The sequence below is a fragment of the Macrobrachium rosenbergii genome, chromosome 4, assembly GCF_040412425.1.
Source record: "Macrobrachium rosenbergii isolate ZJJX-2024 chromosome 4, ASM4041242v1, whole genome shotgun sequence".
In the NCBI taxonomy this organism is placed as follows: Eukaryota; Metazoa; Arthropoda; class Malacostraca; order Decapoda; family Palaemonidae; genus Macrobrachium; species Macrobrachium rosenbergii.
This window is the reverse complement of record NC_089744.1, coordinates 12,472,951-12,482,689: the sequence shown is the minus strand read 5'-3', so window position 1 is coordinate 12,482,689 and position 9,739 is coordinate 12,472,951. Positions and strand designations below refer to the sequence as shown.

The 9,739-nt window shown below is 33.9% G+C and overlaps 2 long non-coding RNA genes across 2 annotated transcripts; one reads left to right on the top strand and one right to left on the bottom strand.

Moving 5' to 3' along the window:
• Positions 1-816: 816 nt before the first annotated feature.
• On the bottom strand, positions 817-2,883 carry LOC136838319 (uncharacterized). The gene is made up of 3 exons (XR_010852937.1): positions 2,720-2,883; positions 2,182-2,276; positions 817-1,062 (listed from the first exon to the last, which is right to left on the bottom strand). It is a non-coding gene; the product is annotated as an uncharacterized lncRNA (long non-coding RNA).
• A 3,740-nt stretch (positions 2,884-6,623) lies between these two features.
• LOC136838317 (uncharacterized) lies at positions 6,624-8,619 on the top strand. The gene is made up of 3 exons (XR_010852936.1): positions 6,624-6,815; positions 7,288-7,435; positions 8,480-8,619. It is a non-coding gene; the product is annotated as an uncharacterized lncRNA (long non-coding RNA).
• Positions 8,620-9,739: the final 1,120 nt, after the last annotated feature.

The following is a 9,739-nucleotide window of genomic DNA, read 5'->3' as shown; positions in this document are numbered from 1 at the left end:
TTTCGTTTCTGAAAACATTTTAAATGTAATAAGAATGGAAAAGTTATCAAGAACATTGAAGGTATGGTGCATGAAAGACAAAGACGGCCTGGGAGAGACTCCCAGTGAAAATGGTTCTGTAAAGAACCTTTTGCTTGGGGCTACTTTTCTCCAAGACGTGGGACACAAACATTCATAAAAATACCTTGCCATCTCCAAAAGTCAAATCATAGAAACTCAATAAATAACTCCGTTAAAAAAAAAAAAAAAAAAAAAAAAAAAAAAAAACCACTCTCAATTGCTTTAAACACTCCGCACATATGTCGACAGCCTATATATTTGTTTTTAGTTTTATCATGATTAAAGTAGTAAAATTGTGCACTGGTATTAACTATGCAATGGCAAACTACAGTAGATTTTATTTATTTAATAATAACTAGTAAGCTACTTCTGAGAAACTCTGATTCATCTTCCCTCTAGATTTCAACAGCTGTGCATGGTTTGATTTCAGATCATGGCACCTATCCAATAACCACATCATGTATTCGTCGGAAGTCTTTTTAGAAATATATATTTTTCAGTGCTTACAATTAATGTTCAGTAGTATATTTCCATGCTATTAAATATCTCAACTCAAAGTAAAGTTTTACTCAAAACTAATTAAAACCAGTAACCGAAATTAAGAAGCAACACTAATTTTCAAATATTGATAACAGGTACATAAAAGGCCACTTGTTGTTTTAAAATTTGCAATAATCCAGCTTAAACTTTTACTCCAGTTTGAGTTATTAACGATTGTTACTGGTGGAGGGAAGAACGTTCAAATATACAAATACATCATTTATAACAATTTATTGAAATTCAAATAACTAATTACACAGGTTATCCATCGAAGAAGTGAAGCTTCATGATAAAACAATCATCAGTGCCAGGCTTCATCAATGCCAAGCTCCATCAATGCCGAGCTCCAATTCTCACATCACCTCAGCTTGAAACCTCTTGTGAGGGGTAAAACCAACAAACGAGTTGACTAACCCAAGTAGTGCTTTCGTTGCCTTAAATATCCATTTCAGAAAGCCTATTCTGTAAATAGAAGAAAACGCCTTAAAGATTACAAGAGCATCACTTATCTTACAGATCGTAGTTAATGTTAACTTTGATGAAATGAAGCTTTCACTTAAGATCAATTTCTTTTACCGTGCTAACAAACTTACAAAACCTCTGAATAGAGCTTCCAGAAAAAGTTCTAAGAAGCGCTTTCAAACAAGTAGTCGGAGAGTTAGGAATACTAAGTAAATGAACATTAAAACTCTGGTATTAAAGAGATATCTAGATTCGATTAACTGTATTTTTGTGTATATTTTGTAGTATAATTGGAGTTTGTATAGTTTATGAATTTTATATTAAAGTTAAGAAACTTGAATTACGAATGTGTTTAATTAGAACTATGAACAAAGTGGAAGCTATATTTACGTTACGTGAAGTTTCAAAACAAAGATAAGAGGGCATTGTGGCTTGCAATTACATGTTGCATCTAATCAGCAATATAATATGTCAAGTATCAAATTTCAAAGCAATGCAGTACCACAGTGTTAAATTTTTGTCCTGAAAAAAAAAAGGCAACGTCCTTATAGTACAGATTCTTAGAGCAACGAAAATTAATTGCTAAAACTAACCTTAAATAAACTTAAAACTTTCATAATCTTATTGGTGAACTTTAAGAAGTTAGAAATTTTAAATTACATTATCAACTTCCAAATACGCAGTTAAATTACTTTCCTGAACATTATAATAAATAAAAACAAAAACTAAAGTTCGAAAAATTTTAAGTTCCAGGTAAAACTTACTTTTAAAATAAAAAAAGAAAAAATTAACTTCTGACGTCTACACTCATGCGCTTAGCACCTGAAAGGAAAAACTGATTATATTCATAAGACCTGTAAGTACAGGATATAAGAGGCGCCTCCGCCGCAGTAGGGGTGAAGTGTCCTATTTCTCACAAGAGAAACTTCGTTATCCCGGCTGTTTAAAGTTCGGATTCACTAGTGCCTGGAAGTATTTTTAAAGTGATTAGAATGGTATTGTGACCAAATAAAAGTTCCACTGTAAAAATTACTAAGCATAATTTAAGAACATTGAAAACCCATGCTTTTACACCAATGTCACTAGGCATAAAGTTTGATCAAAGAATGGAACACTAACCTCCGCGGAACGTTGCAAATTTCCATTACTTTGTATAAACTGGCACATAATCCACAATGCTGCATTACGGACAAAATCTTATGGACTTACTGATCCTGAAAGGGATTCAATAAAAATACAGCACAACCATATAACGTAAGTTTACGGGTTTAAATATTTAATATTACAATGAAAAACTTCAAAAACTATTCACTGCATCCCACAAATGGCAAGCAAGGTTGGGACAATCAGCGAATGGGGAAAGGTGGTCAGGTCTGAATAACAGTTGAAACGAACACAGAATTATTAGGGGAAGCTATTTCAGTTAGATTAACAAAACCAATAAATATTTCAGTATAAACAATATAAAGCTATAACCTCAAGTATTGAATAAGCCAAAATTAAAGTATTGACTAACAAGTCTAAATTCTTATTGAAGTATAATCAATATAGAGCTATAACCTCAAGTATTGAATAGCAAGGCTAATTTAAAATATTGAATAACAATGCTAAAATCTTAAGTGAAAGCACTTACATAACAAAAGTAATTAAAACTTACCGTCAGCAGAGATGGTAAAGCCATCACAGTCTTAACTCCCGAACTTCACCATACGATACATCACAGTTCCACGAGCGTACGTTTAACTTGAATACAGCACACGGAGAATGTCTTCTCTAACGTCAATAGAGAATCGTCTGTAAACCGTCCAGTTCCATAGTCAAACCCCTGGTGCACTGTAAGCATTACTTAAGGTTCTTTGCAGTGTGCCTTCGGCCCCTAGGTGCAACCCCTTTCGATCCTTTTACTGTACCTCCTTTCATACTTTCTTCCATCTTTCCACCCTCTCCTAACAATTGATTTATAGTGCAACTGCAAGGTTTTCCTCCTGTTACACCTTTCAGACCTTTTACTGTCAATTTTCGTCTCAGCTCTGAATGACCTCATGGGTCCCAGTGCCTGGCCTTTGGCCTAAATTCTATATTCAATTCAATTCCATAGTCAGACAGAACAAAGAAAACTCTAGAGCTTCGTCGACTTTGAAGCAATAAGTGAACTTTTGTATGGTGTGGTTTCGCTGAAGTAAGGTCATTTAGGAGAGTCAAACAAGGGTCATTTAGAAGTGAGACAACGGGCGTCTTCTGTTTTTGCCTTGTATTGCAACTGAATGGACTTTCCTGGCGTTTTATCGCCGGATATTTGATTATTTCTTTTAATACTTCCCAGTTCTTCGATAACATTGAAATAACAGAGAAAATTATTTAATTAGCGAAAAATTTAGGTGTATAGCATCTACGAAAACGTAAAAATTTCTTTGTAAAGCTTTTGACAGAACTGAATATACTAAAGGATGGGGTATGGGATGCAAACCCATGGCCTGGCTATTCGTTGATTTCCCCAACACACAAACAAATGGAAATGGTTTGCGGAGGACAAATCTAGTGCGATGGAGGAATCAAAAGAGGTTATTGAATAAAATATGGCACAGATGTAAAAACATTCTGAATTGTTACGTTTCATTAAAATTCTTTATTAATGAATGCGTAACAATTAGCGAGGCTAATGTTGTCTGAAAATGTTCCGTGAAGGAAACTGAAAACCACTTGAACTACCCTATGGATACTATTTCTGTTTTGACTTCTCTATAACCTAATTATACATACATATATATATATATATATATATATATATATATATATATATATATATATATATATATATATATATATATATATATATATATATATATATATATATATATATATATATATATATGAGATTATATTATTATTCTACACAGATACATACATAATAATATTTATTATTCTAAGATAATAAGAAATTGTACTGGAATTTTGATTTCTTAATATGGACGCAGAGATATATTAATTTTTTGACGAACTCCCATTTTCCCTATTTTAGCACTTATCAACGCGTTTGCATGGAAGGCAATATCTTCTTTATTATCTATTGCATCATTCTCGACAAACTTTTTTTAACACGCTATTATATTGGGGTATATTACCCTTAGTTTCTTTTGTTTAGACTGCAAAGAAACTTTCGGTTGCCTTTTTTCATTAAATTATAGTGAAAACTGATGCCTACTCCTGCCATTAATGGAGTTGAGACGCTCTTGGTAGAAACAGCCTTTTATACTTTAGCAACGAAGGATGTGTGTGTATGCATATATATACATACATGTATTATATGTACATATATATAATTATTGATTAAATTTGCTAGAAAGAGATTATGTAAAACAGGAGGTTAGTTGGAAAAGGTTAGTATGTTACAAATGCCTAAGGTTGTATTAATTTTACTGTGGTCCTCAGGATAGGTTGTACTGTAAAACTGTAAGACTAAGTAATTGAACATTATCATCAGAAAATCAGAGAAGCAGGAACGGTAATGAATAAATGATATAGACTTCTGGAAAGCTGAACTGGAATGCAAGGGATTAAAGGCTCCCCGATAATTTTCTTGAATTTTGTAAGGAGAAAATTGAGAACATTGTTACTTGTGTTGAAACGCCTAATCGGATAAATACTACACTACAGATAAATTATAGACTAACGAGATTTAATAATGTAAACAACGATGATATTATGATTATTAAAAGGACAAAGACAACAATTATACAACTGATCCGATGCCGAATCTGAACTTATTGGGGTTGAAAATTTCCATTGCTTTGTATAACAGTGAAAGTTATAAGTGTCAGTGTCTCTGAATACAAGTTCCCTATAGCTGAGAAAGTGGCTGTTGTTAAACAATTTGATCGTCAAAGTTGAACTTCATAAAGGCCTCTTTCGAATTTATCTTTATGTCCAAAACGTTAGGATACGTTTCTTGAACAGATGATTATTTATCTGGAAAAGGTAAATCTTCACTGGATAGTCAGTCGGTTATAAACACTTACATACTACAGAAACCTCTTAAGTTCTGTTGTAAATGACCTATTAGAAACGATAAATAAAGCAAATGTGGTATTTTGGTGCTGCTCGATCTCAGCGCTGTTTTTGACACAGTTATTCATGAACCCTCTTTCAAATCATTTACGATCAGTTGGTGTTACTAATGATGCTTTTGAGTATTTGAAAATCTACCTGTTAGACAGAAAATACTGTGTGCAAATAGGGAACTCACCTTATGAAACATTAAGAAGAGGAGCACCTCAAGGCAGTGTATTAGGTCCAATTTCATCATGTATTATGAAGCATGCTACAGGGACGTAGGGGTAAATTTCAAGCTATTTGCATGACACCCAATTTTGTTTTTACGTAAACGATACTAACGATGGAAATGAGATAATAAATTATGTCCTCACCAGTGTAAGGAATGGATAACAGTTTAAGCAGTTGAAATTAAATGAAAGTAAAACTGAGTTTGTTAGTAGGAAGGAAAAATGAAGTAAGAAACCTTGGTGGTTTTCGGCTTAATGTAAACAGAAATTTAGTTTCGATCGCTGACAAAGTACGTGACTTAGGCGTGCAAGTAGACTGTTATTTGTCTCTCGGTGCTCAAATTAAAAATATTGAAAGGGTTACTGCACATCATCTTAGAAATATTTCCTTTGTTAAAAAAATGCATTGGAGAGTGTTCTTTAAAAGCCTTTTGATAATTGTCTCGTAAACTGGGTGAACAACTGCAGAAAATACTCTGCCTAAGATACAACTTAATACTAAATAGAGCGCCAAGACTGATAAAGGGTGTTGCACCGCATAAGAGGACTTACCCTGTTTTGTTTGAGCTGCACTGATTCCCCATCAAAGCTAGAATAATGTGAAATGATTCATCAAGCTGTCATGACTGGGTGTCCAAAATATTTGAATGACTTGCCGCATATAATACATCTAATGCATGGAGTCAACACAAGAACCGGTGCAGATGGACTCATGTTACTTGAGTCAAAATGCAATTCTAAAGTAGGCTTTAGAAACTTTAAATCTGGCTCCAAGACTATACAATAAGCCCCCACTTGGTATCAGGAAGACTGAAAATGTCAAGTCATTCAAGAAAAAATTAAAGACGACTTTATCTGAGCGTGATGACAGTGTGGATTTGACAATTAATAGGGAGTACGCAATCCCATCCTTATGTATGTGGCGAGTTGAGTTTGCAGGTTTCGCAGAGCGCTTTTGTTTGGAGTGGGACCTTAGGAAACAGTAATATTTTTCGCTGCGTGACAATACGTAATACACCGAAGAATGTTCATTCTCTTGTTCGGTAAATTATTGATAAAAGTTTTTCGTTGTGATACACAGAGGCAAATTTCATCAAGAACCGAGTAGTCATAAAACGACGAGTAAGTCAATTAGCGTGAAAGCATCAACAAATTCTTTTAAAGTGTCCCCTTAAACAAAACCAAGGACCGCGTACTCTTCCGCATGTCTTCCAAGTTTCAAGACGGGTGAATCCATGGTCCTTGATGGTGACACCAACAGCAACCAGGGTTCTTGGCAAGCTGCAGATTATCTAGTTAACTGTTGGTTTTGATATAGTCGTTATCATAGTGTTGTTCTGTTCGTTTTTGGTCGGTTCCTCTCTACCTGACCTGCCGGAAGTAATTTCGTACCGGTTGGTCTTGCTATGGGAATTTCGTAACGTGATAGATGGTCTACGTTTAGTTGTGGCGGTTTTCATAGGCTCTGCAAAGGTTAAGATTCGTCACGTTCATGTTGTACTTTTTTTTTTTTTACTTGGATTATACTAAATTGATATTTTTAGTTTTGGTTTTCCCTTTAAGTTTTGCTGTTTAGTAGAAAAATTATAAAACTTATTGCAATTTTTGGATAGCATTGAATGATCTGAAACTTATTCTTCAAGCTTTAGTTACTATATAGCTTTACTTTATCACTTTTCGCTTCTAGACTATAAAACGGCTTTCAGAGCCAGTATAAATATAGCTTTCATGGCTAGGGGAGCTGATGGTCCGTGAAGTTTACTAACTATTATTTCATTTACAATGTACTTGGAAGTGAAGTTTTTGTTAATATTAACCTTGTGGCTTGTGTGTAAAGGCTTCCGTTTTTGTTAAAGCTTGTATCTTGTAATATGGCTAGTTATAATCTTATTTTATTAAAGCATATCCATATCCTGCAACAATTCTAATTTTAAAATACTTCCAGACTGGTGACATTTATATCAATACATGAAGCAACCTACGCTAGTGAGAACAGAAGTCAAAATTCTCCAGCCAGAAGGTTTCTCCAAACTGATTCTCTCCCAGTGTTTGGTAACTATGTGAAGTATGTCGTCTGTGCAAGGGTTTTCCAAGTAAGTGTTCTTTGTTTTAACTTTTTACTATTTTTTTTTTTTACCTCCACCCCTACAGGGGAGGTCCCCCTGTAGGGGTGGAGGCCCCTCTTATGCACCCGCCGATAGGTTGCGGGTGCATGAGAGGTTAACTAATAATTTTTCCTTTCAGGTCATAAGAGCATTAGTCTAATTTTAGTGTTAATTTATTGGCTTTTGATTTGTTTTGAGATCTAAAGTAATGTAACGTTACGTTTATAATCGCTTAAAAATTAGTCTACAATTTTGAAGTTATCAGTGAACTCTTTAAATTTTGCAGACTTAACCTTTGCAGTTAGTTTTATAATAGTACAGTAAAAATAGTACAGTAAACAACTTCTAAATTTTTTAGATTTTAGGTAATGTATTTGTCGTTTTAACATCCCAATTTCCAAACTCGGCAAAAATTTAAGTTTTAATTATTGCTTCTGTACCTAGTGGTTTTTTTTTTAGCAAAAAACTTATTAGTTTAGTTATGCATTAAGGTTTCTCTTAATTTAGATGAAAACTTTTAATTTAGGTTAAACTTTTAAAAACTTTCTTTGATTTTAGATATTAATTTCAACTCTTAAAACTTTTAAATGAACAAAGTTAGTCTTTTAACTCTAGCGAAACTCGTGGTAATCATACAATAAACAGGCCTATGTTTTCACTTTAGTACAATAGATACATTATTTTATACAGTCGAGTGATGCCAGAGCGTGTTATGCTCTTAAACTTTGTCAATTGACTTTGTAATTTTGCTCGAAACGTCGGAACGTTTGAAGCGTCTTAGCGGTAGTTTCTCGGTTTGGTCATTCAATGTTAGCGCGTTTTGGTGCATCCCGTTCCTAGATTTGCTAACACTTAATTTTATTTGGGGAATGGGACTTGGTCAAAGTTTTTTTGAGTGGTTGGTCGATCAGTACAGAAGCAGAGTGGCTTCAGATCATTTAATTTAGTAAGACCTTATATATTACTGACCAAAATAATCTTGGATGTTGTAATTTTTATTTGTAAAGTACAGGCATTTCTGCTTTTTTACAGGCTGCGGATTGGAGTAGTTGACAGTTATCAAGAACTCCGATGTTCGTTGCTTTTACAAATTTTAATGAGGTGAGACAGGAACCTGGTGTTATTGATATACTGTACTTATGCCAAAAATTCTGATTAAAAGGTGAAATTATTTAACTGATTTTTAATAAAGATCACATGTAAATATAAACTTCCTTGCCTTCACTAATAGAAATTGCAGACTTAAGTTTTCTTGCCATAAGTTTCAAAATTGTGTAAAGAACTTTAGTTTATCTTGACCGGTTCGAGTCTTAAAATCCAGAGAGTTCACAATACCAGTATGAAGTGGCTTAATGTTACCTTGACAGATTCGAATCTTAAAATCCAGAGAGTTCACAATACCAGTAAAGTGGCTTAATGTAACCTAGAAGACCATAGTTAAAGCTTAACGTTCCGTCAGTTGGTAATACTATTTGAGGAAATACATTTTTACTTTTAATACCAGGAATTAATAACTGGAATTACTGTTTTATTAGTTTTCCATGGTAAAACCTATGGCAAATTACTTGAGCAAAAGACTAGAATAGAGAATAACAAACATGATGGATTAAGAATTGTTGAATGTAAGCCTGAAAGCCCGTAAATGGTAACAAAGTCAAAGTAACTGAGGGCAGTTGACAAGGCATTCAAGAAGCCTGGATATCAATCAACCTAAATTTAACTTGGCTTATCTGGGGACTTGATCCACACCCTGAACAATCAATGAATTTCCATACGGAGGTTTTCAGTTAGAGGTGGTTTTATACAGGCAATACAGACCAGTTTTAAGACTGTTGTTAGTCTTAACGATCGCGGCTACAGTGTCCAGTTTTCACTACAGAAGAGTGCCACATTGTTTGATAGGGCTTCATTTTTCTTAGGGCATTATAACTGAAATATTGGTTTACACTCCCTGGCTATTTTTCATAATCCTATATGACCATCTGACACCAGAGTTAAGCTTTAATACAGTAGTCTTGTGAGTATTAGACTAAAACTAAGTGAGCACCGAAGACAGAGAAAAGGTTGTTTTCATTCCTAAAAAATTTAGTAGTATGAAGTAAACTAGAAATTGGCCTTCAAACTGCGTAGAGAAATATTACATAATTACCATGTAACGAAAATGTGAAGTTTATTCAGAAGTACAATTTCTTGCAGATCCGAAAATACTTCTGAGTGACTGTATGTACCTCATTCTAGTTAGCTGAATTCGTGTCGGTTATGAATATATCTTGTATCACGGTTTATTTTTTC